A 27,581-nucleotide genomic window follows, 5' to 3' on the forward strand; every position below is an offset into this window, starting at 1 on the left:
CTGAATTACAGGTCTGTCAGCTGCTGCATTCGCAAGGTAAGTCACTCACCTATACACCACTTGTAAGGGGTATTAGAATATGGTACCTTATGTATGGACCTGCCATGAGTATGCAAGGGAATATAGTGGCCTAATGGACTATTTGGAGAGATCTAACAGGCACATGGAACAACAGGTACCCAGTCCAATAGTATGTGCTCCATAATATTCACTAGGCCATATGACTGGAATATCTACTACATTAGTCAAGGGAGATGGTAAACAGTGGTGTCACAGGGCAGTCGCACAATTGTCTATGCCAGCAGATCATGGGCTGCTCATCCCCCACCCCCATCACATCACTGTTCCTATACAATTGCTGTAACAGTACGTCAGCAATGATATATCAGCAGACCACCCAACCTCAGGGCTGTGACATAGAACCTGGGCACATGTTGGATGTCACATGTAATGCAGGGATGATAATGTATTTGTATGCTGTTGATTGTGAATGAATGATACATCTCTGTCTGGGGCCAGTGTAATATGTAATGGATGTTAGCATGGGTGATGGTGTTGATGGTTTGAATATGGCAGCATCCACATCTTTTGCATGTGAGGTAGTCGTATGGTTGTATTCCCACAGTTTGTCATACCCCCCAATCTGTTATTGCAAGAAAGCTGGACAAAGTCAGAGAGAATCGGGGACAAAGGGCTATAACTACAGATAGAAATTACACATGCTCTGATTAACCTAGAAGGTGGCTAGTGTAACAATGGGTTGCATCACAACAGAATATCTGCAGGATGTAAAGTCCATTACTCAAATATGTCTGTAGGTAGTACTATTCAGTGACTGCATAATACAATAAGTTACCAGAACACTATAAATGTATGAGGAACAGACCAGATGCATGGAGTGAAATGCTGTACTTTCTGCAAAAACAAGTACAGTGAGAGATATGTGACCTGTCACCCTGTGTGTATTGTTACATTATGTACCCCAGTCACATATTAAGTACAGCAGATACCTGGGAATGCCATGGACAGGTTCAGGGAAGTGCTGTGCTGTGGAAACAGGTGTAGCTACCAATGTCTGTAGAACACAAAATCCTGGACTGGAGTACAGGTAGCTCTGGCCTGGCATCACCTTGTAAGTACTGACAGTCCCACTGGGTATGCTCCTACACTTAGCTAACTTGAGTGCAACTCTGTTGGTATGTGAAAATACATCTGTACATATAAACAGCTATGTATACAGTCTGTCTGTCCCTATCCCCTACTCACATGGGTAGTGTATGTAGCAGTATTTACCCCAAATACATATAATACTGATATCTCTCACTCTCTCTCTGTCTCTCTCTCTCTCACTCTCTCTCTCTCTATATATATATATATATATATATATATATATATATATATATATATATGAGCTGTGGTTATCTGCACTCCTACATCAATGCAGTTATCCAGAGGAACCAAACCAAGGCAAAAAAAAGTACATATTCCAATCACCCTCAGACCCCTGTGCCTGCGGAATGTCACCCATGTAGGCAGGCACAGGTGAGCAGATGGTGTAATATATAGTGGTTCCTATGCATGCCTTTGACAGGGAAAAGTGTCAGTGGCTACATGTTTGCCTATATAAATTCGACCAGCCACATATGGCCAGGCCATACTGGTGACTGTACACACATAACAGGGATATTAGCATTTATGCTACTCCCAGGAAAATACATGCCATAGTGCCAAGCAGTATCACTCTACAGGTCACACATGCTTTCCAACACAAGACTACTCTGCGCAATCCACAAGTACAGTGCCTGCAATCAGGTATTCAACAGATGTAATCTGTGGTGCACGTGATAAGTACTGTGAGATGTAGTGTATAACAGTAGATAAGGAGGGGTTCTAACCTCACAGCAACCAACTCAGTCTGTGTGTATATCCATACTGCATACATATGATAACCTTTGTAATATACAGGTTGCTATGGTTTTGCATTAGTTTACTGGTTGTGGATGATGTGGCCTCACAATTGAATGACCAGAACATGGCCTGCTTATATCACCAAGCATTGTGCGTCCTACACAGATAGTACTAGGAGACATGAGGCATAGTGTGTGCGTCCGGTATTGTCCTCTGTACTGTGTACCACTACATAGGTAAGTTTTCCACTGTGCATGCAACCAACATGTACTATATGAGCACAGTGGCATGTCCTGTATGCAGTGAGTCGAAGTGTTGCTAGCCTGAATGTGGCCATGTGTGTATGTCAGGCTGTGACAGCACTGTACATCATATCACAGAGCAATAGGAGATATTCATATCACTAGCATGATGGCCATACAGCCATCACAACTGGAGACATCATTACCCCTCACCACAGGCACAGCAGATATTGCCCAAGTCCATAAGAGACACAGCCACACCTCCAGTGTTGAGATGAATCTGCTCAGCCAATCATACACATGGCATGTGTGGAAGTACACTGAGCACTGAGGTGCTCTCTGTACCATATCAGTATGGAAGGTCTGTGTTGAGGGTGCATTACGTTTGCTACACAAATGTCACCAACAAGCATGTGCTTCTAGCATCACATAATGTTTAATGTCCTTAGGGAGATTAATCCATCTACTATGCTTCCTAGAGATAGGCAGCATATACAATCAAGTGGGGTCACACCTTGTTCTGTATGCACAGCACAGATCACCTATGGGTATGCTGAATGGCACAGGTGGCACTGACACACATTGCAGATGAACAGTGGTGAGCACATACTGATGATGTGATAGGACCCTGTGAGGGGCCGTACTGTCATCTGCATGTGCCAAAGCAGTTTGGAAAGTATGTCAACAGACGGCAATTGTAGTCAGATGGTGGCATGCTGAGGGAGGAGTATATGAAGGGTATGGGTATGTCACCTACTGGTGAGTGTGATCACTGCTATGCCATATTAATCCTGCAATACCACTGTACAGACATGTTGACATGTGGCACATGAGCTGTACACCTGTGTGGCTAGGTCTGTGTGGCTGTCAACCTTACATATGTGCATCACATGTAGGGACTGTCATGCTACTAAATGGGGACATAGGTATCCCTAATGGAAAGGATAGCACATATATATTTTTGATTGGCTTTATGGCAATTACTATGTCACCATACATGTATCTGTAATATCATCATACAGGACACCAACATTACACAGTGACTGTATGAGTCCTCACTAGTAGCAGGCAGCAGACAACATTGTCAGCCACAGTCCGTACCCATGTGTACTGTGGAGACATGCAGTACAAGCAGTAGAGGATCTGTGATTGTGTCCTGTTGAGCACTGCTGCTTACAGAACAGCTATTGGAGTTGGATGCCCCTATGTTGCATATGTCTGCCATCAGTGGACCACGTAGTGACCCCCGCATTGACAGTATCATGGATGCCTAAGTGTGGGATTTGTACATGTTGTCTGAATGGGTGGTGCAGCCAGATGGGTTGGCTCAGTCTGGATGTCATACACCCTGATGTACCCCACCCATGTCCCTGTTGACTGCAACAACAAGGTTTATGGTAATAGTAGGGCAGCAGGGCATGCTGCCAAATGTATATGCCATGTACAGACAGCTATGTCAGCTGGTGTATGCCCAAGTGTCTGAGAGTCAAACCCTGGGAACACATCTGGACACAGGATATTTGTAGACGTATCAAGGGTAGCCACACATCACAAAGTATGAATGTTTGATTACTCAGACGGACCCCATTATTGCTGTTAGACTGTTACAGACATATACGCCTAGGAAGCCATGCACATATACTGCCGTACCTTGCTGATGTCATATTTCTGCTGTGCTGTGATGCCATCCTGTGCCGCAGTATTGCTGCCATGTGTACAAAGTTTATTCCCTCAGACTCCTAGAACAGAAACATACACAGGATCATGAGACACATGTCGTCCTCTAACACTAACACCTGTACAACACCATACAACGTAAGGTACACAAAATTTGGTGCATAGGCATGACACATGCCATCATACAATATCTGCTGTGTACCACAACTGGTATGAAAAATAATACTACATTACACACATACATGTCAAACAATGTCATCACCCTGTACATCAGACACATAGCTTCATTTCCCTGCATTGATGGCAAAGATGATAGGGATGTGGCACAGGTATCCTCACATGCACTGGATATGGTGTGGGGGTGCTGTAGGCCTAGGCTGTGCCAAACAGTTGGCAGGATATGTATTAGTCGGGAAGGGGTGGGGGTTAGACGGGCCATGCAGAGGTGCCATGTGTGTCTGTAGGTGACCTGTATGTGACAGTGGTGTTTCAGTGAGTGTGTGTGTGTGTGTACACAGTCATGCCCAGTGCTAGCCCTACACATGTACATTGGACAGCTGTGGATCATACATGGTAGAGTGGACAGTTCACCATCTCTGGCCATGAATATGGGAACTGGCTCTGCCAGGAGTTTCATTGCCACCACCATGTCCAATGTCAGATGCGGTGCTAGTACCTGAAGATGACTGCTGTCTGCTGGGTCTTTTTCCGCCTGGACAATCCAGGACCACGTGCACACTTCCCTCTGTAGTGCCAGAGGTACTGCTACTACAGGAGCACAATTGCTCATGGCCTTATGGACTCTTAGCAGTTGGTGTTGCTGATCTATGTCCACAAGTCCAACACCCAACTCCACTAGATGTTCCAACACAGGCAATGTATGGCCCAAAGCAAACAGTGCCTCAGTCCACTATCTGTCCACTGCATCAGTGAACCAATCCAGGGTGTCCCCACCATGGAGGCAGTCACAGATGCCAGCCTGTGCTGCATCCATAATCATAAGCATACTTCCGGTGCTCTGTTCAGAACATGTCTGTGCCTCCATGCAGCCTGAAGCATATGTTGAATGACTCAAGATTTTGCTGGAGTCACAGCAGACCTCCTACAAGCACCCCAGTAAATCTGCCTGTGTGGGACATTGCTAGCTCTCTGGCTATGGCCAGTGTCTCCACTCACTGAAGCCATAGTTGCAACACTTCCCTGTTCAATATGTCCACCCTCTGACTGCCCAATATTTTTGGACTCTGGGGACTGGTTATGTGTGGGCAAACTGACTGTGTGTGCAGACAATAGAGGCAGAAGAGGGATGTAAACCTCTGGGACAGATTCAGCCACTGACAACCCCATCTGTGCCTCACTATGGCCATCATCATCATCATCAGATTCCGATAAGACATTGACATCAGGTTGTGAGGGGGACAGACTCTGACCCCCTCCCCGTCACCTATGAAACCCAAGACAAATGCAGTACATTACTACCTGCACTTATATGTATGGTAATCCACTCAGACTCATACAAATGAGGATCCACAACTGCATTACCAGTCTCACATCTTCTCATCTCTACTCCCATAAGACAACCTCAAAACAGCATGCACATATAAGTCAAAGCCTTTATAACATGCACATTAGCTACATCCAGTTAAAGTTGCCAGCACAATTTAACTGCAAAGTATGCAATATGACACTACATATGATAGAACTACACATTTAACCCACTGCACCTATCTTGAGAATGATATGCCAGTACTAGTGTCACTGCCTCAGGTATGTAACTTCTACCTTTTGTGTTTGAACAGACATCTTGGATTACTTGGATCATGTATACCAGGCTGTGTAGTCCCTCATAACTATAAGTGCAAATGTGTTAATGTTTGTTCAAATATACACCTGTGATTACCCAGTCTATAAACTGTAGTCACCTGTCCAGATTGGTACATACAAATATTCTAATCTGACTAAACACAGCATTTGTACATAGTGCAATATGGCAGCCCTTGACTTTCATAAGATAGATATGTTCCATAAAATGACAGTATCATGCTTACCAGGCACAGGTCCATGGGCTTGGGCTACTCCAGTACGGACCTGTGAAAGGGTGAGGGAGCGGTATTGTCAGACCAACATATGTTGCAGCACTACAGGGTAATATGTGCCACTGTTACTGGCTGTATTGTTGAGATTCAGACTATGTGTACACAACTGAGCTTAAACCCCAATCCCCCAATGCAGATAGACCTGACACCCATGTACAGGCATGTACAGCCTGCCACAGTGACTGATGAAGTATCAAAATGGTGAACACATTAAGCTTACCTTGACTCTCCTCTACTGGGGGCACTGTGGCACCCACCTCCACAATGTATGGTGTGATGGGTGCCTGGGAGCTGTCATGCATTCCTAGGTTTGCCAGGAATTCCTCTGTAGTGAGAGTAATTGTACATCTGCACGCCCTCCACCAGTGGTGACATGAACCCTGGCAACATCAGCTGCCCTTCATTGTGCAGTATTTACCATATCTGTGGCTCTTTGTCACACTTGCTCATAGATCCTGTCTTGCTGGGCCAATCTGATTGTCATCCTGCACAAGGTCTGCCCACAATGCTGCCCATTGCTCATGATTATGCCTCCTGCTGGACAACAACAGCTGATGATGATAATGCCTTAGTGCATCCACTATTACATCATTCTCTGCATTGGAGAAGGGGGCATGTCATCTGTGATACATGGTTCATGAAGGACAACAAAAGAAAAATACATTAGAGAACCAGATACATGAATGTCCACGATGTACAGATTCAGCACTCTCATAATGGCTTGCACTACCCACAGCTCCCTCACTCATTATACCCCACAGTCTAGCAACATATTATGTGTGTGGATCCCAGCAAGATAGTAGCACTAAGGAGGTATAACCCTTTATGCTGTGACAGATTCTGCTGTATGTTCTTACACCCAGGACTGCAGTGTACTGTGGTATGTCCCCTATGGGCAACCTCCCACTACTATTTAATATGGCCACTGCCAAATAGCAGTGTGCTGCTACAACCACTATATGGGGACAGTCCAGCAATACCATCAACTATACAGATGTTTGCAGAATGTCAAGATGTTTGCATCATACTTTGAGTCATTTTCAAACAGCATTGTGGATATCTGACAAAAGGCTGGCCAATCATTGATGGATGATGTCAGAAAATAAACACAGACATTTGAGGTTAAGACGTCATACCCTTCAGAACACAGTTATGCTACTGTAATATCTATTATTCTATTCACTTTCTTACTTTATACAAGCAATAGTTACAGTGTCCCTAATTCTGAGCCTTTGTTCCTCCATTAATTATGGCTTTGTTCAGGTCTCTTGCTGTAACAGGTTGACAGCTATGTTAGGCAGCTCTCAACCAGACAGGAAACTGCATCAAAGGAATCATGGACTTAGCCAGAGTACATCAGGGACAATCAGGGACACTTTTAAGATGTTAGAACTATTTATGCGAGACATTGACAGAATGAGAAGAGGTGAATTAGTGTACATTGTCTGACATTACAGGACTATACACCCTTACCTATTTTCACTATGAATTACATTTAATTCACTACCTTCCCTACAACAGCCAACCATTGTAGGAGGGAATAAGAGGGACAGAGCTAAGATGTAAGTGGAAATCAGGGACATTTGAGAGGCAAGCCTGTAGGTGTAGGACAGATGAGTACCAATGACATGTCATTACCATAGATCTAAGACAGGCTTACAGCTGTAATCCATATTCTCATACCTCCATCCTCCCATCTGCATCCTGTTATATGGAGAATTCAATCACATACCTGGTTGAGCACAATACTCCTTTGTTGAACTTTGCTTCCAGTAATCCTTTGAAAATACGCACTCTGTGTGAGATAAGTCTCATACAGACTTGTTCCCATTAACCAGCCGATTGCCTTTTTAAGGCACTGCTCATTAGCAGGTACTTGCCTCTATGCCAGTCTGTTACTCTGATATGGTAATTCCAACCAAAACAGCTAAATTCCACTGTCATTAACCAATGACATGCCATGACAGAGCAATATATAAGGCCTTCATGTAGACCCAGGCCCCTTTGTTAGCTGTTAAGATGGATTTTACTGAGGTGTGGAGACTGAAGCATCACTGTGGGTAGGTACCATAACTGTCAACTCTAGTGATTTAAGCAGTATGTCACAGTTTCACCTCATATGTGTGGTCAGTGTCCAATGACATTGTGGTCATCTGGCAGTTCACTGGCAAACATTGTGGGTTGAGGTAAATAATGCAAGACACACATTTCAGTGTAAGACTTCATATCCCTCAGAATATGCATCCTAGTGCAATAGCTGTTATTCTATCAACTTACTATCTATGCAGGAGCAAACTGTAAAACATGTCTCAAGCATTAGACCTTTGCTCCCCCTCTCCCTCATTAAGTATGGCTGTGTCCGGATTCTTTGTTCTAGGAGTTTAGGAGGTATGGTAGGTCTGTAGAAGCTACCTTTACATACAGGTGTGTGTGCCACAGGCTACAGCTGCTGCTACTGTCTAGAACACATGTAGGTAGTGTGGACACTGACAGACAACAAGCTGTACATGTAACTGTGGCAGCTGTGGAAGCCCTGTCATTACAGCAGAGCCAGGGTAATTGTACCATATACAGTCCATTCAAGGCATGTGATTAAGGTGCATCTGTTATGCGACAGTGCCAGTAACAGAGATGTAGGCGACATATAGTTATGCTATACGAATATGTGCAGTGTGTCCCTACCTGCAGGCCTTTGACTTGAAAAATTGGATAGCAGTTCATTAATTAGCAGTAACCTGTGTGGATAAAGACTGCATGATTCAGTCATTAATTAACGTCTTTGCAATAATGTAATTGAACTGCAGCACAAGACTGGATTTGAACCCAGGACTGTGTGTGGCAAAATGTACTGTATGTGAGGCATTTAACAGACTGAACTACAGAGTCACTGCTACAGCAGGTGTATTTGCAATGTAAATGTGCAGACATACAGGCTGTGACACACATTGTCTGCATCGGTCAGTATAAGCATGGCATTCTATGGCTGTTTTTCTGCACCAGGGTCCAAGCTGAACATGTTCTTTGCCATTGATGTATTAGCAGGTGTCTTTCTACATGTTGCTGATACAAGAGCACATTTACCTACTATCACAGGCCTCACTTACATCCATTTTTATGTCTTTGGCTGTCTAGTGTTGTATTATTGCACCAGAGTCCAAGATAAACTCCCATTTTTCTCATTCATTTTTAATTCCAGTTTGCACAGTGTGGCACAATGCACAGCTCTGCTGAGACAAGCCTAATAAGTGGTAATTACTATGTTTTGATGAAAACAGCTGTTTTAATAAAGATCTGCATGGCATGTCGGGTTAATGCAGAGTGCTGCAGGTATAATGGGCTTGGGTTTGAAACAGGGCAGAGGTGTTTATTCTGTGCAAGTGAATTATAATGTTATAAACATGTATACTCATTACAGTTCTATATACCTGAGCTAAGCGAATCTGCACAATGCTGTGCACTGTGCAGCTCCACGCTAAAAAATATAAAGAAAAGAAATCATACACATGGCATGTGTGGAAGTACACTGAGGTGCTCTCTGTACCATAACAGTATTTAAGGTCTGTGTTGAGGGTGCATTACACCTGCCACACAAATGTCACCAACAAGCACGTGCTTCTAGCATCACATAGTGCTTAATGTCCTTAGGGTGATTAATCCATCTACTATGCTTCCTAGAGATAGGCAGCATATACAATCAAGTGGGGTCATACCTTGTCCTGTATGCACAGCACAGATCACCTATGGATATGCTGAATGGCACAGGTGGCACTGACACAAATTGCAGATGAACAGTGGTGAGCACATACTGATGGTCTGATAGGACCCTGTGAGGGGCCGTACTGTCGTCTGCATGTGCCAAAGCAGTTTAGAAAGTATGTCAACAGATGGCCATTTTAGTCAGATAGTGGCATGCTGAGGGAGGAGTATATGGAAGGTATTGGTATGTCACCTACTGGTTAGTGTGATCACTGCTATGCCATATGAATCCTGCAATACCACTGTACAGACATGTTGACATGTGGCACATGAGCTGTACACCTGTGTGGCTAGGTCTGTGTGGCTACCTGTCAACCTTATACATGTGCATCACATGTAGGGACTGTCGTGCTACTAAATGGGGACATAGGTATCCCTAATGGAAAGGATAGCACATATATATTTTTGATTGGCTTTATGGCCATTACTATGTCACCATGCATGTATCTGTAATATCATCATACAAGACACCGACATAACACAGTGACTGTATGAGTCCTCACGAGTAGCAGGCAACAGCCAACATTGTCAGCCATAGTTCATACCCATGTGTACAGTGGAGACATGAAGTCCAAGCAGTAGAGAATCTGTGACTGTGTCCTGTTGGGCACTGCTGCTTACAGAACAGCTATTGGAGTTGGATGTCCCTATGTTGCATATGTCTGCCATCAGTGGACAACGTAGTGACCCCCGCATTAACAGTATCATGGATGCCTAAGTGTGTGATTTGTACATGTTGTCTGAATGGGTGGTGCAGCCAGATGGCTAGGCTCAGTCTGGGTGTCATGCACCCTGATGTACCCCACCCATGTCCCTGTTGACTGCCACAACAAGGTTTATGGTAATAGTATGGCAGCAGGGCATGCTGCCAAATGTGTACGCCATGTACAGACTGCTATGTCAGCTGGTGTATGCCAAAGTGTCTGAGAGTCAAACCCAGGGAACACATCTGGACACAGGATATTTGTAGACATATCAAGGGTAGCCACACATCACAAAGTCTGAATGCTTGATTACTCAGACTGACCCCATTGTTGCTGTTAGACTGTTACAGACATATACACCTAGGGAGCCATGCACATATACTGCTGTACCTTGCTGACGTCATATTTCTGCTGTGATGCCATGCCATCCTGTGCTGCAGTATTGCTGCCATGTGTCCATAGTTTATTCCTTCAGACTCCTAGAATAGAAATATACACAGGATCATGAGAACATGTCGTCCTGTAACACTACCACTGGTACAACACCATACAACGTAAGGTACACAACATTTGGTGCATAGGCATGACGCATGCCATCATACAATATCTGCTGTGTACCACAACTGGTATAAAGAATAATACTACATTACACACATACATGTCAAGCAATGTCATCACCCTGTACATCAGACACATAGCTTCATTTCCCTGCATTTATGGCAAAGATGACAGGGATGTGGCACATGTATCCTCACATGCACTGGATATGGTGTGGGGGTGCTTGAGGCCTTGGCTGTGCCAAACAGTTGGCAGGATATGTATTAATTGGGAAGGGGTGGGTGTTAGACGGGCCATGGAGAGGTGCCATGTGTGTCTGTAGGTGACCTGTATATGACAGTGGTGTTTGAGTGAGTGTGTGTGTACACAGTCATGCCCAGTGCTAGCCCTACACATGTACATTGTACAGCTGCAGATCGTACATGGTAGTGGACAGTTCAACATCTCTGGCCATGAACAAAGGAACAGGCTCTGCCAGGAGTTGCACTACCACCACCATGTCCAATGTCAGATGCAGTGCTAGTACCTGAAGTTGACTGCTGTCTGCTGGGTCTGTTTCCTCCTGGACCATCCAGGACCATGTGCACACTTCCCTCTGTAGTGCCTGGATGTACTGCTACTGCAGGACCATAATTGCTCATGGCCTTATGGACTCTAAGCAGTTGGTGTTGCTGACCTACGTCCACAAGTCCAACACCCAACTCTGCCAGATGTTCCAACACAGACAATGTATGGCCCAAGGCAAACAGTGTCTCAGTCCACTATCTGTCCACTGCATCAGTGAACCAATCCAGGGTGTCCCCACCATGGAGGCAGTCATGGATGCCAGCCTGTGCTGCATCCATAATCATAAGCATACTTCTGGTGCTCTGTTCAGAATATGCCTGTGCCTCCATGACAGCCTGAAACATATGTTGAATGACTCAAGATTTTGCTGGAGTCACAGCAGGCCTCCTACAAGCATCCCTGTCAATCTGCCTGTGTGGGACATTGCTAGCTCTCTGGCTATGGCCAGTGTCTATACTCACTGGAGCCATAGTTGCCACACTTCCCTGTTCAATATGTCCACCCTCTGACTGCCCAATATTTTTGGCCTCTGGGGACTGGGTATGTGTGGGCATACTGACTGTGTGTGGAGACAATAGGGGCAGAAGAGGGATGTCAACCTCTGGGACAGATTCAGCCACTGACAACCCCATCTGTGCCTCACTATGGCCATCATCATCATCAGAGTCCGATAAGACATTGACATCAGGTTGAGAGTGGGACAGACTCTGACCCCCTCCCCGTCACCTATGAAACCCAAGACAAAAGCAGTACATTACTACCTGCACTTTTATGTATGGTAATCCACTCAGACGCATACAAATGAGGAGCCACAACTGCATGACCAGTCTCACATCTTCTCATCTTTGCTCCCATGAGACAACCTCACAACAACATACACATACAAGTCAAACCCTAGCTGTATCCAGTTAAAGTTTCCAGCACAATTTACCTGCAAAGTATGCAATATGACACTACACATGATAGAATTACACATTTAACCCAGTGCACCTATCTGGAGAATGATATGCCAGTACTAGTGTCACTGCCTCAGGTATGTAACATCTACCTTTTGTGTTTGAACAGACATCTTGGATTACTTGGATCATGTATACCAGGCTGTGTAGTCCCTCATAACTATAAGTGCAAATGTGTTAATGTTTGTTCAAATACACACCTGTGGTTACCCAGTCTATAAACTGTAGTCACCTGTCCAGATTGGTACATACAAATATTCTAATCTGACTAAACACATCATTTGTACATAGTGCAATATGGCAGCCCTTGACTTTCATAGGTTAGATATGTTCCATAAAATGACAGTATCATGCTTACCAGGCACAGGACCATGGGCTTGGGCTACTCCAATACGGACCTGTGAAAGGGTGAGGGAGCGGTATTGACAGACCACCATATGTTGCAGCACTACAGGGTAATATGTGCCACTGTTACTGGCTGTATTGTTGAGAATCAGACTATGTGTACACAACTGAGCTTAAACTCTAATCCCCCAATGCAGATAGACCCGACACCCATGTACAGGCATGTACAGCCTGCCACAGTGACTGATGAAGTATCAAAATGGTGAACACATTAAGCTTACCTTGACTCTCCTCTACTGGGGGCACTGTGGCACCCACCTCCACAATGTATGGTGTGATGGGTGCCTGGGAGCTGTCATGCATTCCTAGTTTTGCCAGGAATTCCTCTGTGGTGAGAGTAATTGTACAGCTACAGGCCCTCCACCAGTGGTGACATGAACCCTGGCAACATCAGCTACCCTTCATTGTGCAATATTTACCATATCTGTGGCTCTGTGTCACACCTGCTCATAGGTCCTGTCTTGCTGGGCCAATCTGATTGACATCCTGCACAAGGTCTGCCCACAATGCTGCCCATTGCTCATGATTATGCCTCCTGCTGGACAACAACAGTTTATGATGATGATGCCTCAGTGCACCCACTATTACATCATTCTCTGCATTGGAGAAGGGGGCATGTCATCTGTGAATCATGGTTCATGAAAGACAACAAAAGAAAAATACATTAGAGAACCAGATACATGAATGTCCACCATGTACATATTCAGCCCTCTCATAATGGTTTGCACTACCCACTGCTCCCTCACACATTATACCCCACAGTCTAGCAACATATTATGTGTGTGAATCCCAGCAAGATAGTAGCACTAAGGAGGTATAACCCTTTATGCTGTGACAGATTCTGCTGTATGTTCCTACACCAAGGACTGCAGTGTACTGTGGTATGTCCCCTACGGGCAACCTCCCACTACTATGTAATATGGCCACTGTCAAATAGCAGTGTGCTGCTACAACTACTATATGGGGACAGTCCAGCAATACCATCAACTATACAGATGTTTGCAGAATGTCAAGATGTTTGCATCATACTTTTAGTCATTTTCACACAACATTGTGGATATCTGACAAAAGGCTAGCCAATCATTGATGGTTGATGTCAGAAAATAAAGACAGACGTATGAGTTTAAGATGTCATACCCTTCAGAACACAGTTATGCTACTGTAATATCTATTATTCTATTCACTTTCTTACTTTATACAAGCAATAGTTACAGTGTCCCTAATTCTGGGCCTTTGTTCCTCCATTAATGATGGCTTTGTTCAGATTTCTTGCTGTAACAGGTTGACAGCTATGTTAGGCAGCTCTCAACCAGACAGGAAACTGCATCAAAAGAATTATGGACTTAGCCAGAGTACATCAGGAACAATCAGGGACACTTTTAAGATGTTACAACTATTTATGTGAGACATTGACAGAATGAGAAGAGGTAAATTAGTGTACATTGTCTGACATTACAGGACTGTACACCCTTACCTATTTTCACTATGAATTATATTTAATTCACTACCTTCCCTACAACAGCCAACCATTGTAGGAGGGAATAAGAGGGACAGAGCTAAGATGTAAGTGGAAATCAGGGACATTTGAGAGGCATGCCTGTAGGTGTAGGACAGATGAGTACCAATGACATGTCATTACCATAGATCTAAGTCAGGCTTACAGCTGTAATCCATATTCCCATACCTCCATCCTCCCATCTGCATCCTGTTATATGGAGAATTCAATCACATACCCAGTTGAGCACAATACTCCTTTGTTGAACTTTGCTTCCAGTAATCTTTTGAAAATATGCACTCTGTGTGAGATAAGTCTCATACAGACTTGTTCCCCTTAACTAGCTGGTTGCCTTTTTAAGGCACTGCTCATTAGCAGGTACTTGCCTCTGTGCCAATCTGTTACTCTGATATGGTAATTCCAACCAAAACAGCTAAATTGCACTGTCATTAACCAATGACATGCCACGACAGAGCAATATATAAGGCCTTCATGTAGACCCGGGCCCCTTTGTTAGCTGTTAAGATGGATTTTACTGAGGTGTGGAGACTGAAGCATCACAGTGGGTAGGTACCATAATTGTCAACTGTAGTGATTTAAGCAGTATGTCACAGTTTCACCTCATATGTGTGGTCAGTGTCATCTGGCAGTTCACTGGCAAACATTGTGGGTTGAGGTAAATAATGCAAGACACACATTTCAGTGTGAGACTTCATACCCCTCAGAATATGCATCCTAATGCAATAGCTGTTATTCTATCAACTTACTATCTGTGCAGGAGCAAACTGTAAAACATGTCTCAAGCATTAGACCTTTGCTACCCCCCCCCATTAAGTATGGCTGTGTCCGGATTCCTTGTTCTAGGGGTTTAGGAGGTATGGTAGGTCTGTAGTAGCTACCTTTACATACAGGTGTGTGTGCCACAGACTACAGCTGCTGCTACTGCCTAGAACACATAGGAGGTAGTGTGGACACTGACAGACAACAAGCTGTGGCAGCTGTGGAAGCCCTGTCATTACAGCAGAGCCAGGGTAATGTACCATATACAGTCCATTCAAGGCATGTGATTAAGGTGCATCTGTTATGCGACAGTACCAGTAACAGAGTTGTAGGTGACATATAGTTATGCTATACGAATATGTGCAGTGTGTCCCTACCTGCAGGCCTTTGACTTGAAAAACTGGATAGCAGTTCATTAATTAGCAGTAACCTGTGTGGATAAAGATTGCATGACTCAGTCATTAATTGATGTCTTTGCAATAATGTAATTGAACTGCAGCACAAGACTGGATTTGAACCCAGGACTGTGTGTGGCAAAATGTACTGCATGTGAGGCATTTAACAGACTGAACTGCAGAGTCACTGCTACAGCACGTGTATTTGCAATATAAATGTGCAGACATACAGGCTGTGACACACATTTTCTGCATCGGTCAGTATAAGCATGGCATTCTATGGCTGTATGTTTGCACCAGGGTCCAAGCTGAACATGTTCTTTGCCATTGATGCCTTAGCAGGTGTCTTTCTACATGTTGCTGATACAAGGGCACATTTACCTATTTGATCTAGGACACTCCCCCAGTCCCTTCTCTTTACCGCATTCTCTCTAATAAACCCTTTCTGCACTTGCTTTTAGTCCTTTTTAATTTAATTACATTTTTTTCATACTGTGTGTGGACTAATATTGCTACATACTCAAGTGTGCCAGCTTGCACTGCATGTGAATTGTTTTTATAGCATTTACTGTCTGTTTTTTTCCTTGTCTCTGTAAAAAAACAAAAAATCTCTTGTTTTCCTGCCTTACTGAACTAGAGTAGTCCAGTTTCAGAGTTGCTGATCCCTGGGCTTTGTTTTTAGTTCCTGTTACTGATCCATTGCCTTATTAGGAAGGAGGGAAGTTTCTTTGCTTACCAGTGGGAGTGGGAAGCACTGAGCAGCCTTTTTGTCCGATTTGGTGAAGTTTCAGCCAGAAACTAGTAGTCCATTGGTCGTTTTGGGCCAGTTCCTAGCTCCTTTCAGCCCCCTGCTATAAAACACACTAAACACGCGTTTTCCAGCTTGTACCAACTCAGCACAGATCCTCGTGGTGGCCTGCAGAGTGATCCAAGCAGCAGAGAGCTAAAAGAGTGACTTTCTACCAGATATAAGTATTTTGTGGCTTTCCCACTGTTATTAAGCTAGCGACTGCATTTCGCCTGTTTTACTGCTACTTTAAGTGATTTCTGCATTTTACACTGTTTATTGCACTTTAAGTTACTAATTGTTGCAAATTGTTTCTGTAGGCTACACACTAAAGTCGCTAGCCGATTTACAGCATTTATAGCATTTACTGTCTGTTTTTTTTCCTTGTCTCTGTAATAAAACAAAAAATCTCTTGTTTTCCCGCCTTACTGAACTAGAGTAGTCCAGTTTCAGAGTTGCTGATCCCTGGGCTTTGTTTTTAGTTCCTGTTACTGATCCATTGCCTTATTAGGAAGGAGGGAAGTTTCTTTGCTTACCAGTGGGAGTGGGAAGCACTGAGCAGCCTTTCTGTCCGATTTGGTGAAGTTTCAGCCAGAAACTAGTAGTCCATTGGTCGTTTTGGGCCAATTCCTAGCTCCTTTCGGCCCCCTGCTATAAAACACGCTAAACACGTTTTTTCCAGCTTGTACCAACTCAGCACAGATCCTCGTGGTGGCCTGCAGAGTGATCCAAGCAGCAGAGAGCTAAAAGAGTGACTTTCTACCAGATATAAGTATTTTTTGTGGCTTTCCCACTGTTATTAAGCTAGCGACTGCATCTCGCCTGTTTTACTGCTACTTTAAGTGATTTCTGCATTTTACACTGTTTATTGCACTTTAAGTTACTAATTGTTGCAAATTGTTTCTGTAGGCTACACACTAAAGTGCGCTAGCCGATTTACAGCATTTATAGCATTTACTGTCTGTTTTTTTTCCTTGTCTCTGTAATAAAACAAAAAATCTCTTGTTTTCCGCCTTACTGAACTAGAGTAGTCCAGTTTCAGAGTTGCTGATCCCTGGGCTTTGTTTTTAGTTCCTGTTACTGATCCATTGCCTTATTAGGGAGGAGGGAAGTTTCTTTGCTTACCAGTGGGAGTGGGAAGCACTGAGCAGCCTTTCTGTCCGATTTGGTGAAGTTTCAGCCAGAAACTAGTAGTCCATTGGTCGTTTTGGGCCAATTCCTAGCTCCTTTCAGCCCCTGCTATAAAACACGCTAAACACACGTTTTCCAGCTTGTACCAACTCAGCACAGATCCTCGTGGTGGCCTGCAGAGTGATCCAAGCAGCAGAGAGCTAAAAGAGTGACTTTCTACCAGATATAAGTATTTTTGTGGCTTTCCCACTGTTATTAAGCTAGCGACTGCATTTCGCCTGTTTTACTGCTACTTTAAGTGATTTCTGCATTTTACACTGTTTATTGCACTTTAAGTTACTAATTGTTGCAAATTGTTTCTGTAGGCTACACACTAAAGTCGCTAGCCGATTTACAGCATTTATAGCATTTACTGTCTGTTTTTTCCTTGTCTCTGTAATAAAACAAAAATCTCTTGTTTTCCTGCCTTACTGAACTAGAGTAGTCCAGTTTCAGAGTTGCTGATCCCTGGGCTTTGTTTTTAGTTCCTGTTACTGATCCATTGCCTTATTAGGGAGGAGGGAAGTTTCTTTGCTTACCAGTGGGAGTGGGAAGCACTGAGCAGCCTTTCTGTCCGATTTGGTGAAGTTTCAGCCAGAAACTAGTAGTCCATTGGTTGTTTTGGGCCAATTCCTAGCTCCTTTCAGCCGCCTGCTATAAAACACGCTAAACACGCGTTTTCCAGCTTGTACCAACTCAGCACAGATCCTCGTGGTGGCCTGCAGAGTGATCCAAGCAGCAGAGAGCTGAGTGACTTTCTACCAGATATAAGTATTTTTTGTGGCTTTCCCACTGTTATTTAAGCTAGCAACTGCATTTCGCCTGTTTTATTGCTACTTTAAGTGATTTCTGCATTTTACACTGTTTATTGCACTTTAAGTTACTAATTGTTGCAAATTGTTTCTGTAGGCTACACACTAAAGTGCGCTAGCCGATTTACAGCATTTATAGCATTTACTGTCTGTTTTTTCCTTGTCTCTGTAATAAAACAAAAAAAATCTCTTGTTTTCCTGCCTTACTGAACTAGAGTAGTCCAGTTTCAGAGTTGCTGATCCCTGGGCTTTGTTTTTAGTTCCTGTTACTGATCCATTGCCTTATTAGGAAGGAGGGAAGTTTCTTTGCTTACCAGTGGGAGTGGGAAGCACTGAGCAGCCTTTTTGTCTGATTTGGTGAAGTTTCAGCCAGAAACTAGTAGTCCATTGGTCGTTTTGGGCCAATTCCTAGCTCCCTTCAGCCCCCTGCTATAAAACACGCTAAACGCGGGTAAGCGCGATTTAGCGCGGAGTTACCACTGTTGCACACAAGAGCAGCGGTTAAACAAGGTTAAACTATTTGGGCCATCTAAATTCCACTCTTCCAATTTTCCCTTAAAACTACCTTCCTCGAGCTGTACTGCTGATCTAACCAGCATATCCTATAACTGAAAAGTTCATCTCTACTTGATTCCCAAGTAGACTATTCTCTATCTGTAAAGCCTAGCACTTACTCCTACAGTACTTGCACCTTGATAAAGCACTCTTATTATAGATAGTACCCCACCAGCCTAAAACCCACTTACCCCGGAGTCCTTTCAAAGACTCTTTATCTACTACTTCTAGTATGTCGAGGATCAGTTGCTAGTGTCCTCTCCAGCTCAACTGGTGAACCTGGGAATATTGAGGCAATGTTACAACTGCCTCATGTACACAGACAATCCTCTCCTTCTCCCACAAAACACAAATACATGCGAGAGATGCAACTATACGGCCAAACTGGAGGCTGAGCTCTCTCAACATAGGACTGGCAAGACCAGACAGGAGGAGAAGGTAACCACACACAATACATACCCAGTCACACATGGTACCATCACAACTTCAAATCATACACATACTCACACAAAGACATACTCGGAGGCTCTGATCAAAAATTTACCAAAACAGCAGAGGCCACCAAAGCAGACACCCAAACAACTACCACCTCACGACCCAACACATGCAACACATAGACCACACAGTCAGAGTGTCAAACAGTCACAGCCCTTAAGGCCAAACAAAATGCCAGACACACTTGTCATTGGTGATTCCATAGTCAGACACACTGATGTCCCGCTCACCAGACTGAGTAAAGAGAAGGTCACAGTAAGCTGCCTGTCAGGCGCTAGAATCCGCCACATAACGCAAGCACTCAGGTCTCTCAACAGCAGGTACAAGTACGACTCAGTCATTGTCCACGCTGGTGTCAACGACCTGAGACGTACCTCCTTGGACTACATGAAAAGGGACATCGAGGAGCTCTCTGATTATGTAGCCCAGGCAGGTATGACCCTGACCTTGAGCAGTATCCTACCTTCACCTAGAATGATGCCACAATACAGTGATAAGATGATCAGCTTTAATAATTGGCTTAAATTCTGGTGTCATTCAAAGGGGATCCAATGTCTGTCTGCCTGGGATGACATGCTGGACAAGCCACGCTGCTGCGCAAGGGACGGCTTGCACCTGTCACCCCTGGGCTTCCGGATATTGGCAAAGGCTCTTGCCACCCCATAGTGCCTTTTTAGGCAAGGCTCAAATTCTAAACCTACCACCCTAGAACACCAAAAGGAAAAAACTAAGGGTAATGCTGCTCAATGCCAGAAGTCTCAATCTCAAGATGCACGCACTCGAGGCCCTTCTCAATATGGAGAACATCGATGTCTGTGCTGTGACAGAAACCTGGTTCAAGGCTCCTGAGAGCACCCCAGCACTAACAGGTTTCACCTCATATCATGCGTTCGGCCCCAAAATCCGGACAACACCAAGAAAGGAGGGGGGGTGTCCATATTCATAAAGGACACCCACACCTCAAGGTTGGTGGCAACGCATGATGCATCGGAGACCATACAGGTGCAATTAACCATAGGCAAGACTGCTCTGCAATTTGTAGCATGTTACAGGCCACCCTCTCAAACTCAGGAACCTCACATGGCCTTCCTGAAAACATTGGAGGGGATAAATGTATCTCCAAACACCATCATACTAGGTGACTTTAACTACCCTAATATAGACTGGGAACACTACTCAAGCCCGAACACTCTAACCCAAAGATTCCTGGAGTTCATAAACTCAAATGCCATGGAACAACTAGTCACCATCCCCACAAGAGGAGAAAACATACTTGATCTCATCATCACGAACATGGGATCAAAATGTTCAACACCGAAGTATACCCTCACTGGTGAGATCAGATCATAAACTAATCTCGCTGGAGGTCCTCATCCCGCCCCACCTGAAACAAAAAGACCACAGTGAAAAACTTCTCAAAAGCCGATTTCACACTTCTAAAACTAGTGTGGTCTCCTTTAAGGCCCCTGAGCCAGTGGTAAACATTACTCAAACCGCTGAATCACTTACAAATGCCTTCTACCAGCACCTACAGGACTGCATGGATCAGGCAATCCCAAACAAAACTAAGACTCTCTGTACCAAAGGCAAGCGTCCAGTCTGGTGGACCCCAGCCATAAACAAGCTCTACAACAAAAGGAGGAAGCTACTACAAGATAGAGCAAAATCCTTGAAAGGTAAGACACCTTTGATCATTATAAGTAAAAACTAAGAGCTCTCATAAAATCATCCAAGGCAAATTTTGAGAGAAAAATCGCCAAGGACTCTAAAGAGAATCATAAGGCCTTCTTTAGCTATGTTAGAAACCTAGGAGGAAACTCCCAGATATGCTCAGAATTAGTTCAAAATGATGTGAAAATTACTGAACCTACACACATTGCCAACATACTGGTTGACAGGTTCAGTGCAAACTTCTTCCCTCCCCCAAAGGAGAGATATCTATTCCAGAGGATTGTAGCCCCCAAACATCTCCAACGCCCAGGTGAGAACTGCCCTCACTAAGGCAAAAACACAGCATCCATGGGACGGATGGTGTCCCCGGCTGTGTGCTTCATGAACTCAATGAGGAATTAAACCCACAGTTAGGACAGCTGTTTAATCTTAGCCTCACCTCAGGATACGTACCCAAGGAGTGGCGACGGCGACTGTGGTCCCACTTCATAAGGGCGGTGCCTCCACAGACCCTGGAAATTACCGCCCCATTAGCTTGACAAGCCTTATCTGCAAAGCCATGGAGAGGATCATAATGGAACTCATAAATAAAGACATAGGGAACTTGCAGACTTTGGATCCAACTCAGTTTGGCTTTGTCAAAGGCAGATCCTGCCTCTTAAACTTGGTTGACTTTTTCGAGACAGTCACCAAGGCCATTGATGTGGAAAGGCAGTCCATACAGCCTACCTCGACCTGGCAAAGGCCTTGACACAATACCCCACTCAGGTATCATCGAAAAACTCATCAGCTTGAATGTAAACCCATACATCACAAGATGGGTTGCAAACTGGCTAAGTGACAGAACCCACAGGGTCAGAGTTGCTGGAGCCATGTCAGACTCAAAGCCTGTCACAAGTGGTGTCCCACAGGGCTCAGTCCTGGGTCCACTCTTGTTCGGCATCTACTTTTCTGAAGTACAAGCAAACACAGGAGGGTTATGGCTGACAAAGTTTGCAGATGACTGCAAACTAGGCGCCATAGTCGAAAACACATCTGACACAGATATCCTCCAGAAGGGCCTCACAGAAATGGATAACTGGTGCCAGAGCCATGGCCTGAAGTTAAACGCCAAAAATGCATAGTCATACCCTTTGGGAAAAACAAGGCTACCCCTAGCTACCATATAGGTGGCCATCCACTGAGCACAGAAAAAGTCATCAGAGATCTGGGGACCCAGGTTGACAGTAGCCTTTCGTTTGACACTCATGTTGCTAAAGTAGTTAGGAAAACCTTCTATATCACCCACCTGATCATGAAGGGATTCACATCTAGATCAAGGGAGGTCATCGTGCCCCTGTAGTCATCACTTATTAGACCTATGATTGACTACAATGTCCAGTTCGGAATGTATCTGACCAGACACCTGCTGCAGCTTGAAAGGCCCCAAAAGTTCCTCACCAAAAGGATAAAGGGTCTCAAAAATATGTCTTATGCTGCCCGACTGAAAGAACTCCAGCTCTATTCAGTCTCATACCGCTTGCTCAGAGGTGACCTGTGCCTGACATATAAGGCCATGTCAAACCCAGATTTGATGAATATGCTTCACCTCATAAAATCTAGATCCCTCAGAACCACAAGGGCGGAGACTTAAACCTTGACACGGTTATAAATAGAACGTGCTGGAGGGACAGATTCATCACCCAGAGACTCCCTATGCTGTGGAACAAAATCCCGGTACATGTGAGGCAGAGCACCTCTCTGGTCTTGTTCAAGAGGAATCTTGACCAATGGATGGGAGATTGCAGATATACCCCAGGGATTACTTCAGCGTCACTGCTTGACAGAGGCACAGCAAAATGATAGGCATAGTTTTTATTCAAACTAAAGGGGTGGCGAAAGCCACATAACTATGGGCTAGGCTTATAAATGCCCTTGGGCAGATAGCCTAGTATGAACCTATGAACCTATGAACCTATGAACCTATCACAGGCCTCACTTACATCCATTTTTATGTCTTTGGCTGTCTAGCATTGTATTATTGCACCAGAGTCCAAGGTACACTCCCATTTTTCCCATTAATATTTAATTCCAGTTTGCACAGTGTGGCACAATGCACAGCTCTGCTGAGACAAGCCTAATAAGTGGTAATTACTATGTTTTGATGAAAACAGCTGCTTTAATAAAGATCTGCATGGCATGGCGGGTTAATGCAGAGTGCTGCAGGTATAATGGGCTTGGGTTTGAGAGGTGTTTATTCTGTACAAGTGAATTATAATGTTATAAACACATATATTCATTACAGTTCTATTTACCTGAGATAAGCGAAGCTGCAAAATGCTGTGCACTGTGCAGCTCCACACTAAAAAATATAAAGAAAAGAAAAAAGGGGAGACAGGAAAGTGGTGAAATGGGGGCAAGAAGAAGGAAAATATAGTGAAAGGCAGGTAGGGATGTGCAGGAAGGGTGTAGGAAAGAACCAAATCTATCCATTTCTTGTACAGCAACAGCTGTGCACTTTGACAGATTTTTGTAGATGAATTTGAGCTCTCAAACCCCAGAGAGAAGGGTGAGGTCAACATAACTGCATTGTCAAGCCAATTGGGCCAAATTACTTGTGTCCAATGGACATGTGTGCAAAATGGAGAGCTATGTATGGGGCAATATTTTTTTTTTGGGGGGGAGGTGCACTTTTTTGTTTGTTTTATTAAGGTGAGAGAGGAATGCTAGGGAAGGGACTTAGGTACATGTAGTGAGATAAGTTTGGTAGGAGAGGATGCATTTGCAGACAGACAAGACAACAGACAGGTGTGGTGTGCGAAAGCTGAGGTGGGTGAACACCTTGGATGGGGTGGTTGTTGTGGAATCCAAGTTGCATGTGCCTTCAGAGGGCAGCAGCATGACTCATTTTCACTACCCATGGGACTGTTGACACTCCACTTTCATTATACCAAGGGTTTCTGTGCTGGGCTTGGCACCAGGGTGAGACTATCCCACCAGGATGGCCAGCAGGTCTCAGTCTGGCTCAGGCAGTGTTCATAACTATGATGAAGAATCCTTTACACCATGACTGGCAGTAGATCTTGGGTGGCAATGGCCCCTCCACCACAGCTCCCATGGAAGAGGCAGTCCCACCCGATGCTGCAGATGGTGTAGGGACAGTGAAGGGGGCACCACCGGTCTGGGTCTCAGACATGCCAGGACCCGGTGCCACAGCCAGTTGAGGCAAGGTAGGGAGATCAGCTGGAACAACCCTGCCCTGATGTGCTTTGTTAATGGAGATACAGCAATACATATAGGTTAGTTGTTAACAAATCATTGTTAGTAATAACAGCATGGCAGAACATTGGAAATAACCCAAATACATATCAATGCATATTATGTGAAACACAACAATAAATAACTGAACAGTGAGTATGTTAACAGCATGCCAGTAACAGTTACAGCATAACACCAGCAAAATAAGTAATTTAACACGATATGTTAATATGCAACCATTTATAATACATAACAATAATAAAACACGTCCTAAAAGCAGTTAATTTAACAACATATGCTAATAATAAACCATAACCAATGAATAACAAAAAAAATTAAATAAAGATAAGGGGTGGGGAGAGAGAGAAAACAGTCCATTAGTAACATTTCTGGTTATTTCTTTGGCAACAGTACTACTATCTACTCTATGGATCTGAATTTTCTTTAGGTGTACAGTGGCTACAAGTCTCCTATAGCTGATGCCACATGTACATATCTCTCAAGCTATTTGCATGGGGCACTATGGGCCAAGCAGTAACAACTGTGGGTATAGAACTACACAGAACATGTGCACATCAGGTGTACCTATTAAACCACCAAGGTGTTCTGTGGGGTTATTTGGTAATACTTTGCAATCTAGGTAATCATTTCCACGGTAATCCTTTGACAGATGGATTATGCACTATTAATTACATAAAGTGAAACTGTGACACTTGAGAGACATGTATGTGCACAGTACAGACACTTAGCTGTCATGCCTTGGTTGGCAGGCATGGGAATGGAACCTAATAGCAATGACTGCAGGGGACATCTGTATAGAATGTAATACTTGACTGGAGCAATGTTTAACAACACCCCAGGCACGCAGCCATACCAGGATTACACATTTTATTTCTGACTGTGCATTGCTGATGAACACATTCTGTGACATCTAAACACACAATTATCTACTCATAATATGGCCTGCCTCACCCATTTACCTGTAGTTCCTGTGGAGAGAAAGTAATTGTGAGCATTACATGACTGTTACTGTAATATTTACTGCTACATACCACTGGATTCAAACTCTGGACTGTGTGTGAAAAAATGTACTGCATACAGAGCATTTAACAAACTGAGTTATTGAGTCACTGCTGATTACTGTCTGACTGACTCATATTTGCCTTGAGCTCACCTGGAACTAAAATATGACCTGGTAGAACTACTATAGTGTTATACTAGACTTCAGTGACAGTGGAATGCACATGCATGAAATATAAGCATGACACAGATAGGTAAGCTATATTTCAGCATTATATCTGTGAAGTCAACAAACAATATCAGCTCATAAACTGAGCTACCTCACCCATATACCTTTATTACCTGATGTTTGTGGATGACAGAGCATTATGTGACCACTATTGGCCTAGAGACAGCCTTGAACAGTACTTATATGAGTTGACCAATGCAATTTGCAGTCATTAGATTTGTATTCTACAGCTATTACAGTGTTATACTTGACTGCAGCTCCTTACCTTACAGCCTCAATGCATACAGCACTGCAATGGATACGGCAACACAATCCTGATGTACACAATTTTCCTTGGTGTTATTAGTATTGTTTCATGTTTTTGTTGCACTACAGTTGGCATTACTCATTTATTGCAATACAGCTCTTATTCCACATTTATTGCACTACAAATTTTATTGTATATACTTTAATGCAGTTATTGGTATTGTTTCATGTTTTTGTTGCAGTACAGTTGGCATTATTTATTTATTGTAATACAGCTCTAATTCCAGATTTATTGCACTACACACTTTATTGTTTATACTTTAATCTGGTTATTGGGATTGTTTCATGTTTTTACTGCACTACAGTTGGCATTATTCATTTATTGCACTACAGCTCTAAGTCTACATTTATTGCACTACAGACTTTATTGTATATATATTTTACTGCAGTTGATGCTTTACTCTTTCTTGCTTATTTCACTACAGTTATCATAATACATCAGTACTCACCACACTCACGGTGCAACCTGGCCAAGTGTCAGTCATGAGACTCAACATTATGAGCCCTTTCAGCTGCAGCTCTTTGGCGAGAAGCACACCATTATGCATACCAGTTTTGGAGACATTCAGATTACATATTGGTAAAACAGAGGAAAAGGTACTTACATACTTGTGGGGCATTTTCTGCCCTCGCTTCATGGACCTAGGTATCCAAGAGTCTCCTCTTCCACCTTTTCAGGCCATCATGGTGGTGATGGCACTGCTCACCTGTGTGGGGGATACCAGTGACACTGGTGAGTTTTGTGGCCAGCCAGTCACAGGCCTCCACTCTACACTCTGAGGCCTGGAAACTACCCTGCAGCAGCCTGTTGTCATGTTTTTTTCATGAGGAGCCCAACCATGACCCTGGACTAGAGAATGCTCCAACATTGTACACAAAAGCATGCACCTTCATCACCACCATCCATAGTATACCTTCAGTTGACAGGACTTCAATGGATTCTGCTGTATTCCCACCTATTGGGCTTAATATAGGCTGTTTTCTTGCCCTTACACATCATTGGGCAACATTCAAAAAAGCACCACATCACTCAACACCATGCAAACCAGCTGAGAAGTGCAAAAATCTGCAGAACCTTAGTCTTAGCAGAGCTTAGCAGCATGCAAACCAGCCAAGCAGAGTTGAGCAGCACACAAACATTGTCAGCCATTATCATGTTTATGCAGTGCTTAGCAGATGTAAGCACAGTTGAGCACAGCTTGGCAGAGTGCAGCGGGGCTAACTTTTATAAAAAAAAAAAATGCATAATATGTATATCAAAATTAAATAACTATTTTCCCTTCCATGTATTCAAACAGTGGACCTACTGCACGTGAAGCTGTAATTCTACCCATTTAACTATGAGGATATTAAGAAAACATTTATACCATCACATATACCACTGAGATACCTATAAGCAATGCTGAGCACCACACTGCACCATGCAAACATGCTTACACACACTTAAACTCTCATTTGAATAAATAATTAATTACATCTGGTTTCTATTTTTAGATGTCTGGCAGGTGTCTGCTGTCTTATATGTGAGAGCAGCTTGGCACTGTTGCGCTCCTCGCCATACCATGTAAGCATTTTTTTTTTAATAAAATAAAAATAAAACAAAAGGACATTGCAGGGAGTCTCATACTCATCTGCAACCATAGTAACACTACACCTCTCCCTACACTGATTCAATAGCCATGTTCCTTGGCTCTCCCTTGGCAATACGCCATCATTAATAGGCATGGCGTGCTGCCGAGGGGGAACCATGACCACAAACA

The sequence above is a fragment of the Protopterus annectens genome, chromosome 5.part1 (genome assembly GCF_019279795.1).
Source record: "Protopterus annectens isolate FY-2018-M chromosome 5.part1, PAN1.0, whole genome shotgun sequence".
NCBI classification, from domain to species: Eukaryota; Metazoa; Chordata; order Ceratodontiformes; family Protopteridae; genus Protopterus; species Protopterus annectens.